This window comes from Pseudophryne corroboree, chromosome 6 (assembly GCF_028390025.1).
Source record: "Pseudophryne corroboree isolate aPseCor3 chromosome 6, aPseCor3.hap2, whole genome shotgun sequence".
Classification (NCBI taxonomy): Eukaryota; Metazoa; Chordata; class Amphibia; order Anura; family Myobatrachidae; genus Pseudophryne; species Pseudophryne corroboree.
In genome coordinates, this window is record NC_086449.1 from 30567329 (window position 1) to 30580253 (window position 12925).

Consider the following 12925-nt stretch of genomic DNA (forward strand, 5'->3'; position numbering starts at 1 on the left):
AGTCGCTCCAGACTGCCCTGCATCACCGCCAGCGGGTGGGCTCGGAATTCTGAGCCTTTTCCTCGCACCCCCAGTTGCGGGAGAATGTGAAGGAGGAGATGTTGACAGGTCGCGTTCCGCTTGACTTGACAATTTTGTCACCAGCAGGTCTTTCAACCCCAGCAGACTTGTGTCTGCCGGAAAGAGAGATCCAAGGTAGGCTTTAAATCTAGGATCGAGCACGGTGGCCAAAATGTAGTGCTCTGATTTCAACAGATTGACCACCCGTGAATCCTTGTTAAGCGAATTAAGGGCTCCATCCACAAGTCCCACATGCCTAGCGGAATCGCTCCGTGTTAGCTCCTCCTTCAATGTCTCCAGCTTCTTCTGCAAAAGCCTGATGAGGGGAATGACCTGACTCAGGCTGGCAGTGTCTGAACTGACTTCACGTGTGGCAAGTTCAAAGGGCAGCAGAACCTTGCACAACGTTGAAATCATTCTCCACTGCGCTTGAGACAGGTGCATTCCACCTACTATATCGTGCTCAATTGTATAGGCTTGAATGGCCTTTTGCTGCTCCTCCAACCTCTGAAGCATATAGAGGGTTGAATTCCACCTCGTTACCACTTCTTGCTTCAGATGATGGCAGGGCAGGTTCAGTAGTTTTTGGTGGTGCTCCAGTCTTCTGTACGTGGTGCCTGTACGCCGAAAGTGTCCCGCAATTCTTCTGGCCACCGACAGCATCTCTTGCACGCCCCTGTCGTTTTTTAAAAAATTCTGCACCACCAAATTCAAGGTATGTGCAAAACATGGGACGTGCTGGAATTTGCCCATATTTAATGCACACACAATATTGCTGGCGTTGTCCGATGCCACAAATCCACAGGAGAGTCCAATTGGGGTAAGCCATTCCGCGATGATCTTCCTCAGTTGCCGTAAGAGGTTTTCAGCTGTGTGCGTATTCTGGAAAGCGGTGATACAAAGCGTAGCCTGCCTAGGAAAGAGTTGGCGTTTGCGAGATGCTGCTACTGGTGCCGCCGCTGCTGTTCTTGCGGCGGGAGTCCATACATCTACCCAGTGGGCTGTCACAGTCATATAGTCCTGACCCTGCCCTGCTCCACTTGTCCACATGTCCGTGGTTAAGTGGACATTGGGTACAGCTGCATTTTTTAGGACACTGGTGACTCTTTTTCTGAGGTCTGTGTACATTTTCGGTATCGCCTGCCTAGAGAAATGGAACCTAGATGGTATTTGGTACCGGGGACACAGTACCTCCAACAAGTCTCTAGTTGGCTCTGCAGTAATGATGGATACCGGAACCACGTTTCTCACCACCCAGGATGCCAAGGCCTCAGTTATCCGCTTTGCAGTAGGATGACTGCTGTGATATTTCATCTTCCTCGCAAAGGACTGTTGGACAGTCAATTGCTTGGTGGAAGTAGTAAAAGTGGTCTTACGACTTCCCCTCTGGGATGACCATCGACTCCCAGCAGCAACAACAGCAGCGCCAGCAGCAGTAGGCGTTACACGCAAGGATGCATCGGAGGAATCCCAGGCAGGAGAGGAATCGTCAGAATTGCCAGTGACATGGCCTGCAGGACTATTGGCATTCCTGGGGAAGGAGGAAATTGACACTGAGGGAGTTGGTGGGGTGGTTTGCGTGAGCTTGGTTACAAGAGGAAGGGATTTAGTTGTCAGTGGACTGCTTCCGCTGTCACCCAAAGTTTTTGAACTTGTCACTGACTTATTATGAATGCGCTGCAGGTGACGTATAAGGGAGGATGTTCCGAGGTGGTTAACGTCCTTACCCCTACTTATTACAGCTTGACAAAGGGAACACACGGCTTGACACCTGTTGTCCGCATTTCTGGTGAAATACCTCCACACCGAAGAGCTGATTTTTTTGGTATTTTCACCTGGCATGTCAACGGCCATATTCCTCCCACGGACAACAGGTGTCTCCCCGGGTGCCTGACTTAAACAAACCACCTCACCATCAGAATCCTCCTGGTCAATTTCCTCCCCAGCGCCAGCAACACCCATATCCTGCTCATCCTGGTGTACTTCAACACTGACATCTTCAATCTGACTATCAGGAACTGGACTGCGGGTGCTCCTTCCAGCACTTGCAGGGGGCGTGCAAATGGTGGAAGGCGCATGCTCTTCACGTCCAGTGTTGGGAAGGTCAGGCATCGCAACCGACACAATTGGACTCTCCTTGTGGATTTGGGATTTCGAAGAATGCACAGTTCTTTGCTGTGCTGCTTTTGCCAGCTTGAGTCTTTTCATTTTTCTAGCGAGAGGCTGAGTGCTTCCATCCTCATGTGAAGCTGAACCACTAGCCATGAACATAGGCCAGGGCCTCAGCCGTTCCTTGCCACTCCGTGTCGTAAATGGCATATTGGCAAGTTTACGCTTCTCCTCCGACAATTTTATTTTAGGTTTTGGAGTCCTTTTTTTTCTGATATTTGGTGTTTTGGATTTGACATGCTCTGTACTATGACATTGGGCATCGGCCTTGGCAGACGACGTTGCTGGCATTTCATCGTCTCGGCCATGACTAGTGGCAGCAGCTTCAGCACGAGGTGGAAGTGGATCTTGATCTTTCCCTAATTTTGGAACCTCAACATTTTTGTTCTCCATATTTTAATAGGCACAACTAAAAGGCACCTCAGGTAAACAATGGAGATGGATACTAGTATACAATTATGGACTGCCTGCCGAGTGCAGACACAGAGGTAGCCACAGCCGTGAACTACCGTACTGTACTGTGTCTGCTGCTAATATAGACTGGTTGATAAAGAGATGTCTATGTAACTATGTATGTATAAAGAAGAAAGAAAAAAAAACCACGGTTAGGTGGTATACAATTATGGACAGACTGCCTGCCGAGTGCAGACACAGAGGTAGCCACAGCCGTGAACTACCGTACTGTACTGTGTCTGCTGCTAATAATATAGACTGGTTGATAAAGAGATGTCGTAGTAGTATGTATGTATAAAGAAGAAAGAAAAAAAAACCACGGTTAGGTGGTATACAATTATGGACGGACTGCCTGCCGAGTGCAGACACAGAGGTAGCCACAGCCGTGAACTACCGTACTGTACTGTGTCTGCTGCTAATAATATAGACTGGTTGATAAAGAGATGTCGTAGTAGTATGTATGTATAAAGAAGAAAGAAAAAAAAACCACGGTTAGGTGGTATACAATTATGGACGGACTGCCTGCCGAGTGCAGACACAGAGGTAGCCACAGCCGTGAACTACCGTACTGTACTGTGTCTGCTGCTAATATAGACTGGTTGATAAAGAGATGTCTATGTAACTATGTATGTATAAAGAAGAAAGAAAAAAAAACCACGGTTAGGTGGTATACAATTATGGACGGACTGCCTGCCGAGTGCAGACACAGAGGTAGCCACAGCCGTGAACTACCGTACTGTACTGTGTCTGCTGCTAATATAGACTGGTTGATAAAGAGATGTCTATGTAACTATGTATGTATAAAGAAGAAAGAAAAAAAAACCACGGTTAGGTGGTATACAATTATGGACGGACTGCCTGCCGAGTGCAGACACAGAGGTAGCCACAGCCGTGAACTACCGTACTGTACTGTGTCTGCTGCTAATATAGACTGGTTGATAAAGAGATGTCTATGTAACTATGTATGTATAAAGAAGAAAGAAAAAAAAACCACGGTTAGGTGGTATACAATTATGGACGGACTGCCTGCCGAGTGCAGACACAGAGGTAGCCACAGCCGTGAACTACCGTACTGTACTGTGTCTGCTGCTAATATAGACTGGTTGATAAAGAGATGTCGTAGTAGTATGTATGTATAAGGAAGAAAAAAAAACCACGGTTAGGTGGTATACAATTATGGACGGACTGCCTGCCGAGTGCAGACACAGAGGTAGCCACAGCCGTGAACTACCGTACTGTGTCTGCTGCGACTGGATGATAAATGATATAAAAAATATATATATATCACTACTGCAGCCGGACAGGTATATATTATATATTATATAATGACGGACCTGCTGGACACTGTCTGTCAGCAGAATGAGTTTTATTTTTATAGAATAAAAAAAAAAACAACACACAAGTGAAGTCACACGACGAGTGTTTAACTTTTTCAGGCAATCACAATATAAGTATACTACTAACTATACTGGTGGTCAGTGTGGTCAGGTCACTGGTCAGTCACACTGGCAGTGGCACTCCTGCAGCAAAAGTGTGCACTGTTTAATTTTAATATAATATTATGTACTCCTGGCTCCTGCTATAACCTATAACTGGCACTGCAGTGCTCCCCAGTCTCCCCCACAATTATAAGCTGTGTGAGCTGAGCAGTCAGACAGATATATAATATATATAGATGATGCAGCACACTGGGCTGAGCCTGAGCAGTGCACACAGATATGGTATGTGACTGAGTCACTGTGTGTATCGCTTTTTTCAGGCAGAGAACGGATATATTAAATAAACTGCACTGTCTGGTGGTCACTCACTATATAATATTATGTACTCCTGGCTCCTGCTATAACCTATAACTGGCACTGCAGTGCTCCCCAGTCTCCCCCACAATTATAAGCTGTGTGAGCTGAGCAGTCAGACAGATATATAATATATATAGATGATGCAGCACACTGGGCTGAGCCTGAGCAGTGCACACAGATATGGTATGTGACTGAGTCACTGTGTGTATCGCTTTTTTCAGGCAGAGAACGGATATATTAAATAAACTGCACTGTCTGGTGGTCACTCACTAGTAAACTCTCTGCACTCTCTACACTTCTACAGTACTCCTCCTAGTCCTAAGCTCCAGTAAATCTCTCTCTCTTATAATCTAAATGGAGAGGACGCCAGCCACGTCCTCTCCCTATCAATCTCAATGCACGTGTGAAAATGGCGGCGACGCGCGGCTCCTTATATAGAATCCGAGTCTCGCGATAGAATCCGAGCCTCGCGAGAATCCGACAGCGTCATGATGACGTTCGGGCGCGCTCGGGTTAACCGAGCAAGGCGGGAAGATCCGAGTCGCTCGGATCCGTGTAAAAAAAGCTGAAGTTCGGGCGGGTTCGGATTCCGAGGAACCGAACCCGCTCATCTCTAGTATTTTCCTATAGGTTTTTTGGCTGTCTATCAAGGGTTTTAGGGGCATTGGCTTAGGATAGTATATAATCCAGAGTCATGTGCCTCAGACTTCCTCTTGCCATTTTGGATGCCCTGGAAGGTTGAGTGCACTGCTGTGTCATATATGCTTTTCTTGTGGTTTCATTTGTGTCATTTGTTATGGTTTTACTGTGTTTGGCCCCCCTTTTTTATTGCATATTCTCCCTTGTTATTATCATTTATTTATTTAGCCAGTATTTATATTAATTTTTTGGGCTCCTATTTTTACCCCCTCCTCTATTATGCCTCGTACCAGCAGGTCCGTTCCCCCCTCCCGTCGCCCCTTGGAGGCCGCGGGTACCCTGCGCTCGTGTTTGCGCAGCGCGGCATCCCCTGCCTCGGTCCCCTTGTCTAGCAGTTCTCGGCGGTGTTGGGCCGCTGCAGCCCGGGCCGCTGTTGCTGCTGCTTATCCGGCTAGTGGGCACGCTGCCCGGGCCGTGACGGGTCCTGGCCATGCTGTTCCGCGGGAGTCGTCCCCGGCAGCCAGTGTGGTGCAGGCGGCTCCCTTCCCCTGTGCGGCCGTTTCCGGCTCGTCCCCCTTCTCCCTCCCTCGTGCGGCTCCGTCCAGCGGCGCTGGCGCCCACGTGGTGCCTGGCGTCCTGGGGCGGATGGCAAGAGGGAGAGGGGGGTTGCAGGTGGTGAATGGGTCCTTGGAGCAGTGGGCGTTGCCTGTGCCCCAGGTGTTATTAACCTCAGCAGAGGCTCCCATGCTCACCCATGTGGGGGGGGGGGATTTTGGTGCAGTCATCTGCGGGGAGGGGTGGTTTTGATACGGCTGATGCCCGTGCTGTTAGGGGTTGGGTCTGTGCGGGCCCCGGTGCTGGGGTCCCCGGCTGGAGTGCTCTCGGCGGGGTCTCTCCTGCACGACCCCCATTCCCACACGGGGTCATTCCGCCTGACGTCACCCTCTTTTCTCGGGTTGCAGACAGCGCCTGCTGGCGCGGTTGGTGCGATGCAGTTGGTGGCGACGCAGTCATCGGCCGCTGCAGCGTTCCACCTGCCTGGCCCTCCCCAGTCATTTACGGCGCCCGGCGGGTTTGCCGGGGGTCAAATTTTCCTGGTGGTCACCCATGACCCATGGCGAAGGCGTTTCCCATGTCATCCTGGGTGCCTTGTCCGGGCCCCCCAGTTTCCTCCACCCCGCAATTTTTGCCGTATTTCCCGAGTTTGAACACTGGGGTCCAGCCCTCGTGGTCAGGCGGCGGCCCTCGGGTCGCAATTCCCCCGGCAGCTTTTGTGCACTCATACCCCGCTGCTCTGGCCCCATGCGCACAGTTTTGGCATTCATCCCCCGCTCAATGCCCTCCCGTTCCGTCGTTTTTCCCCTGGTCGGCTGGGTATCTTCACCCGCCCGCATGGCTGCCTGCCTGCCTACACCATCGGTGGCGCGCCTTTGGTCGGGTCGGCCCTTCCCCTCGATGGATCGTCTTACCCCGTGGGATGTCCCCCCCCCCGCCGCTGCCAGCTGGCCCCCCGCCATCGTGCATTGGCGTTTTGCCACCTCTCCCGCCCGGCTGTCCCATTGTAGTTGATGCGCAGGTTTCTCCTGCACCTGTTGTCCCCTCTGTTTTCTCCTCTCAGGTGCTGGCAGGTCCGGGGACATCGGCGACTTCGTCGAGGAGGGGTTGGCAAACGAGGAGAGCCTGAGCGGCGGCACCGACAGAAGACGTTCCGCCCCGACCGGTGGAGGGTGAGGCGACTGATGCAGTTACGGGTCCTTCGGGCACTGGTGAGCATGCTTTTCCTTCTCCCTTTGCTTCTAGCACTTCTTCTACCTCTTCTTGTAGTGTCTCTTCAGGTTCTCCTCGGCGCCCGAGTCAGCTGGCTAGGCTCATTGTGCGACGCGTGGCTAAAGGTCTAGTAAGGCGATGGCGCCAGCAGCAGCGGTTCCCTCTGATCCCCCTTGTTTACTGTGATGGTGCATTGCACCAATACGGCCGTTAAGACAATGGGGGACATGGGGGAGATTGCTTTCCGTAATTTCCATGTTTCTTGGTTTTGACGGCCCGAGTCGCGGCCTGCGGAGTGTCCCAACATGGTTCAGTACCTGTTTTCTTTACATTACATGTTCTTAAATCCGGAGGCTTCGCTTGGCGGGTCTACGACGGGATAATCCGTCGTGATCAAGATGGTACCGCCTTCCTGCCTTCGGTTTTCGGGGATGTGGAAGTATGGTTGTAGGTCACCCTGCAGGTTAAGATCCCCGGTGGGGTCCCGGGTACTGAGCCTCTTGCGGTTGCACTTTCAGTTCACGCTCCTTGGGGAAGGGCAGGTGTTGCGCTTGCAATGAGGGTAAGTGCAACTAGGGGAATTATTTTCGATCCCGCCGCTCGGGCAAAGTGCGTGGGGCCGGTCACCCATCCAAGGACTGCCCCTCAGCCGCAAGCGGTAAGCTCCGCTCCGGCCGAGGCCGCGGTAGGTGGTACGTAAGGCTCACTCCACCATCCGGGTTCCTGAGTTGCAGCGCTGGATTAGTTGTACCCAGACAGTTCGGCCGCTCCTTTCCTCTTGGAGGGTTTTAGTCATGGTTCCTGCCTTCCCATTTCAGATTCTGTGCATGTTGTGGCGCGCCAGAATTTGAGGTTCGGCGGAAAGTGGACACGGAGAGCGGCTTGGGGAGCGGGTGTGGGCCCTATGCCGTTCCCCCTCTTCCTGCCTTGTGCATCTCCCCCATTAGGGGTGGTGCCCAAGAAGGCCCCGGGTGAGTTCTACCTGATACAGCATTTGTCGTATCCTCATGGGGGTTTCGGTTTAATGACTCCATTCCCGGGGCCGTGTGCAGAGTACGTCATCTGTCTTTTGATGAGGCTCTGCACTTGGGCCCTCATTCCGAGTTGTTCGCTCGCTAGCTGCTTTTAGCAGCATTGCACATGCTAAGCCGCCGCCTACTGGGAGTGTATCTTAGCATAGCAGAATTGCGAACGAAAGATTAGCAGAATTGCGAATAGAAATTTCTTTGCAGTTTCTGAGTAGCTCGAGACTTAATCCTACACTGCAATCAGTTTAGTCAGTTTCGTTCCTGGTTTGACGTCACAAACACACCCAGCGTTCACCCAGACACTCCCCCGTTTCTTCAGACACTCCCGTGTTTTTCCCAGAAACGCCAGCGTTTTTCCGCACACTCCCATAAAACGGACAGTTTCCGCCCAGGAACACCCACTTCCTGTCAATCACACTACGATCACCAGAACGATCAAAAAACTTTGTTAGGCCGTGAGTAAAATAACAAACTTTTGTGCTAATTTACTTGGCGCAGGCGCACTGCGAACATTGCACATGCGCAGTTTGCGACTAATCGCTCCGTTGCGAAAAAATCTAACTAGCGAACAACTCGGAATGACCCCCATGGTTCGGGACTGTGGTCCGGGTGCCCTGTGGCAAAATTAGACGTGTAGTCGGCTTTTCGGTTTCTTCCCCTGCACCCAGATTCCCTGCGGTTCTGGGTTTCAAACTGGGTGGCGAGTTTTACGTGGATAGGTGTCTCCCCATGGGCTGTTAGGTCTCCTGCGCCCGTTTTGAGAGATTTGCATCCAGGCCGCCTCCGGCACCCCGGGGTTGCTCACTACCTGGACGGTTTTCTCTTTATGGATCCGGGAGGCAGTTTCGGTATGTGGCGATATTTTGTCGGTTGCCAGGTCCTTGTTTGAGGGGTTTGGGGTTCCCATTGCGCTGGACAAGTGCGAGGGCCCCACTAGTTGTCTGAGCTATCTGGGGTTTTGAGATGGCCACCGTGGCTGGTTGCTATCGTCTCACCGCCGGTACAGTGCGGAAGCTTTTGTTTTAATTGCCGACTGTTTTGGGTAAGCGCAGGGTCCGGCTTAAGCAGGTTCAGTCGTTTCTTGGCTCCTTTAACTTGCGTGCAGGTATATTCCCATGGGAGGGTGTTCTGTCGCAAACTCGAACGAGCCACTGTGGGGACGGTCAGGCAGCATCACATAGCGTACCTCTCCCGCGAGATCAGGTTGGTTTGCGGGTTTGGTCTTCTTTCCTTGCGTCCTTCAATGGGGAGGTTTTGTGCTCCTCCTCGTTGTTTCCACCGATGTCTCCAGTTGTTCATGTAGGCCTCTGGCAGTCGTGGCTTTGGGACCTTTTTGCCGGTTCATGGGGCTCTGCTGCTTGGCCTTCTTGGGTCGCACGGGGTTTCGCTCAGAACCTCCTGTTTCTGTAATTGTTTCCGATCATTGTTGCCCGGGAATTGTGGGCCTGCCAGTTTGCGAATCGGGACTTTTCGTTACGTTGCGACTACTTGGGAGTGGTACCCGCTATCAATAATCAACATTCTTCTTCTCCCCAGGCTTTTCGGCTGTTGTGTCTGCTTGCGACGCAGTGTTAATTTCAGGGCCCGCCACGTTCACGGAATCGACAATGGAATTGTGGATGCTTTATCTCGGTTTCAGTTTTATAGGTTCCGTGAGTGGGTTCCGGGAGCGGCGACGGAAGTTTTCCCGTGCCCGCATTCTGTTTGGCAGATTGACGAGTCGGGTTAGCTGCTCTGGCCAGGTGTGAGTTGGCTCCTTCCACGCTTAGGGCGTATGATGCGGCCTGGCATGATTGGTCGGCCTTTCCAAATAGGTACGGTATAGCAGGTGAGTTCCTGGTAGACGTTTTGATGGCCTTTGTTTGCGAGCATTATCAAGGTGGTATTTCCTTTCCCTCTCGGCTCCATGGGATGACGGACCCCACTGGTTCTTTTATCCTTTCCAAAGCACTTAAAGGATGGGCTGGGGTGCGACCTCACGGCGGCGGACTCCCGTCGGCCCGTGACTTTGCAGCTTCTCAAAGAATTGCTGGGTGTGCTGACTTATATTGCGGACTCGGAGTTCAAGGTTGCTCTTTTAAATTTGCTTTTGCTTTAGCTTTCTTTGGGGCTTTCAGGGTGGACGAGTTAGTGGCGGGCAGTAAGTCGTCCCGGGATTCCGGTATGCTTTACGGTAATGTGCGCATGCAGGATGGCCTGTTACTCTGTAGGATTGTGCTGTCCAAGACAGATCAAACAGGTCGGGTCGCTGGGTGTCCTTGGAGGCCCGGGAGGAGGCGGGTGTCTGCCCGCTGCGCCTGGCGCAGGAGTATTTCCGGTTGAGGCCTCCGGGGAGCGGCCAGTTGCTAGTGCATGCGCATGCTGGTCCTCTTACTCAGTCCAATTGGCTTCGGTGTTTGAGAAATGTTCGGAGGCCTTGGGTTTTGTGCAGATTTCGGTACCCATTCCTTGCGGATTGGAGTGGCTACCCTTGCAGCGGCAACGGGCTCCTCCCCGGCGGCTATTAGGGATCTGAGGCGTTGGAGGTCTGCCTCTTATATGTCTGATGTTCGTTTGGATAAAGTTTAAGTGCGCCTGTTGCGCTAACCCAAAAACTTGTTTACCCGTCGGTTTTTGAACGAGTAGCGTTCAGAAATCGGGGGTGTGAAGTGAATTTTTACATTTTCCTCCGAGGGGGCCTAATTTCAATTGGCAATACACTAAGGTCCACGGGAAGTTTTTGAGTTTTCTCCTTCACTTGGGTTATCTCTGTTTTTGTATTTTATTCTCTGTAATGTATTCAGTGTTCTGATGTCAGGATGTTTTTTCCTTTTCAGCAGTCATCGATTTGGGGACCAAGTGTGGCTGGTTGGCCACTCTTACAGGTCGGCTGATGTTTTTGGGTCCAGGGTGTTTCGTTGCTTTGGTGGCGTTTCGTTGTCACTTGCCGGGAGTCCGGATTATGTGGTCAGATATAGTCCCGCGTTTTCATTGGAGCTTGAGAAGACTCGCAGGAAGGTGAATTCCGCGGTGTCGCTGTTTGTTAGGGCTTTAGGTGTAGTGGCGGTTAGGCATCCTTTGCTTGTGCTGCGTAATCGGCAGTTCTACAAGGAGGATGGGGTTCACCTTTCTCCGGCCGGAGTTCAGGTTTCCTTAGATTATGTTTTTGGTCCTTTTCGTTGGGGGTCTTTTGATTTTCTTTGTTTTATTGTTGGGATGGCCGTGGCGGTTTGTTAAACCTTTGTGGCAGGCAGTCGCTACCAACCAGCAGTCAGATAGGCATAAGTGGTCATTGTGGGGCACCCTCTTTAGAAGGACGGCAGGTGTGTCCTTACCTTGCGGTTAGACATTTAGACGTTCCCCTGCGGAAACAGAACGTTTGCCAGAGATAAGAGTGGTGAGGCCAGCACAATGCGGGTTATGCAGGTAGGAGGCGGTGTTGTTGGTGGTTAGTCGGGTCTGGGACTCCAGGTTGACAACAAAAAGGTCGACACACCTTAGGTCGACGCCAATTGGTCGACACACCTTAGGTCGACATGGACAAAAGGTCGACATGGACAAAAGGTCGACAGGAACAAGGTCAAAATGGAAAAAGATCGACATGAGTTTTTTATGTTTTTTTGGTGTCGTTTTCTTCATAGTGTGACCGGGAACCCCAATTAGTGCATCGCGTCCCCTCGCATGGCTCACTTCACTCGCCATACTTCGGGTATGGTGCCTTCGCTCCACTCCGCTTTGCTCGGCACAGATTACCGTTCCAATCGTAGTCCACGTGGATCGTTAAGTATGAAAAGGTACCAAAAAAGAAAAAAATTGTGAAAAACTCATGTCGACCTTTTCCATGTCGACCTTGTCCATGTCGACATTTTGTCCATGTCGACATATGGTGTGTCGACCAATTGATGTCGACCTAAGGTGTGTCAACCTTTTTGTTGTCGACCTGGAGTCCGGATACCGGTTAGTCTCCTCCTTGGTTTTTGGATTTCATCTAAGTGACTGGAGCTGGTGTCTGGTAGCGGCTTTTCCTCTGCCATCCTCCAATCTAAATTTAATTCACAATCTAAAATTAATTTCAATCACAATTATAGTTTAAAGAGTTGGTCAGCGATCAATAAATATCATCTGACCTTTAACTCCAGCTACCGTGTCCGTGTCTTTATTTTAGTGTGTCATTTATTTTAGTGTTAAGCTAGCTTAAAGAAAGAAATGTTTAGGTCAATCACAATAAAATCATGGGGCCTTATATGTATTTGGAATGTAGGGCCATGTTTGTAGCCTCTCCATTATCTCATGCGTAGCACTTTCCTGAGTGCACATGCCTATTGGCCAATATTGTTTTGCTAATGGATGTGTGTATGGGGTTGACATAAGATGTTTTTTATATGTTCCAATGATTACAAAATTCTCAGCACACAAAATAAGAAGTTGGTAGTATCTTTATAATCATATTGTTTCAAATGTTTATTAAAAGCATTATACAATTTAATAATTTGGTCTTATTTTCCCCCCGGTTGGACAGTGTTGAAAAAAATCCGCAACTGGTCGCCCTACAGTCAGTGCCACTACATCTGATGATGATGACGCTGCGGCAGCAGGTAAAGTGTCCATTGTAGTACATGTTATGTTTGTAAAGGAATGTTTTATACAAAAATGTCTCACGGCGCTAACATTAAATTATATATTTATTTTCAAACACACCTTAATAATTAATAGATATACAAATATAAATCGGCTGCTGAATGTTAATTATTAGTGATGTGCACCGGAAATTTTTCGGGTTTTGTGTTTTGGTTTTGGATTCGGTTCTGCGGCCGTGTTTTGGATTCGGACACGTTTTGGCAAAACCTCCCTGAAAATTTTTTGTCGGATTCGGGTGTGTTTTGGATTCGGGTGTTTTTTTACAAAAACCCCTCAAAAACAGCTTAAATTATAGAATTCGGGGGTCATTTTGATCCCATAGTATTATTAACCTCAGTAACCATAATTTCAACCCATTTCCAGTCTATTCTGAACACCTCACACCTCACAATAAAA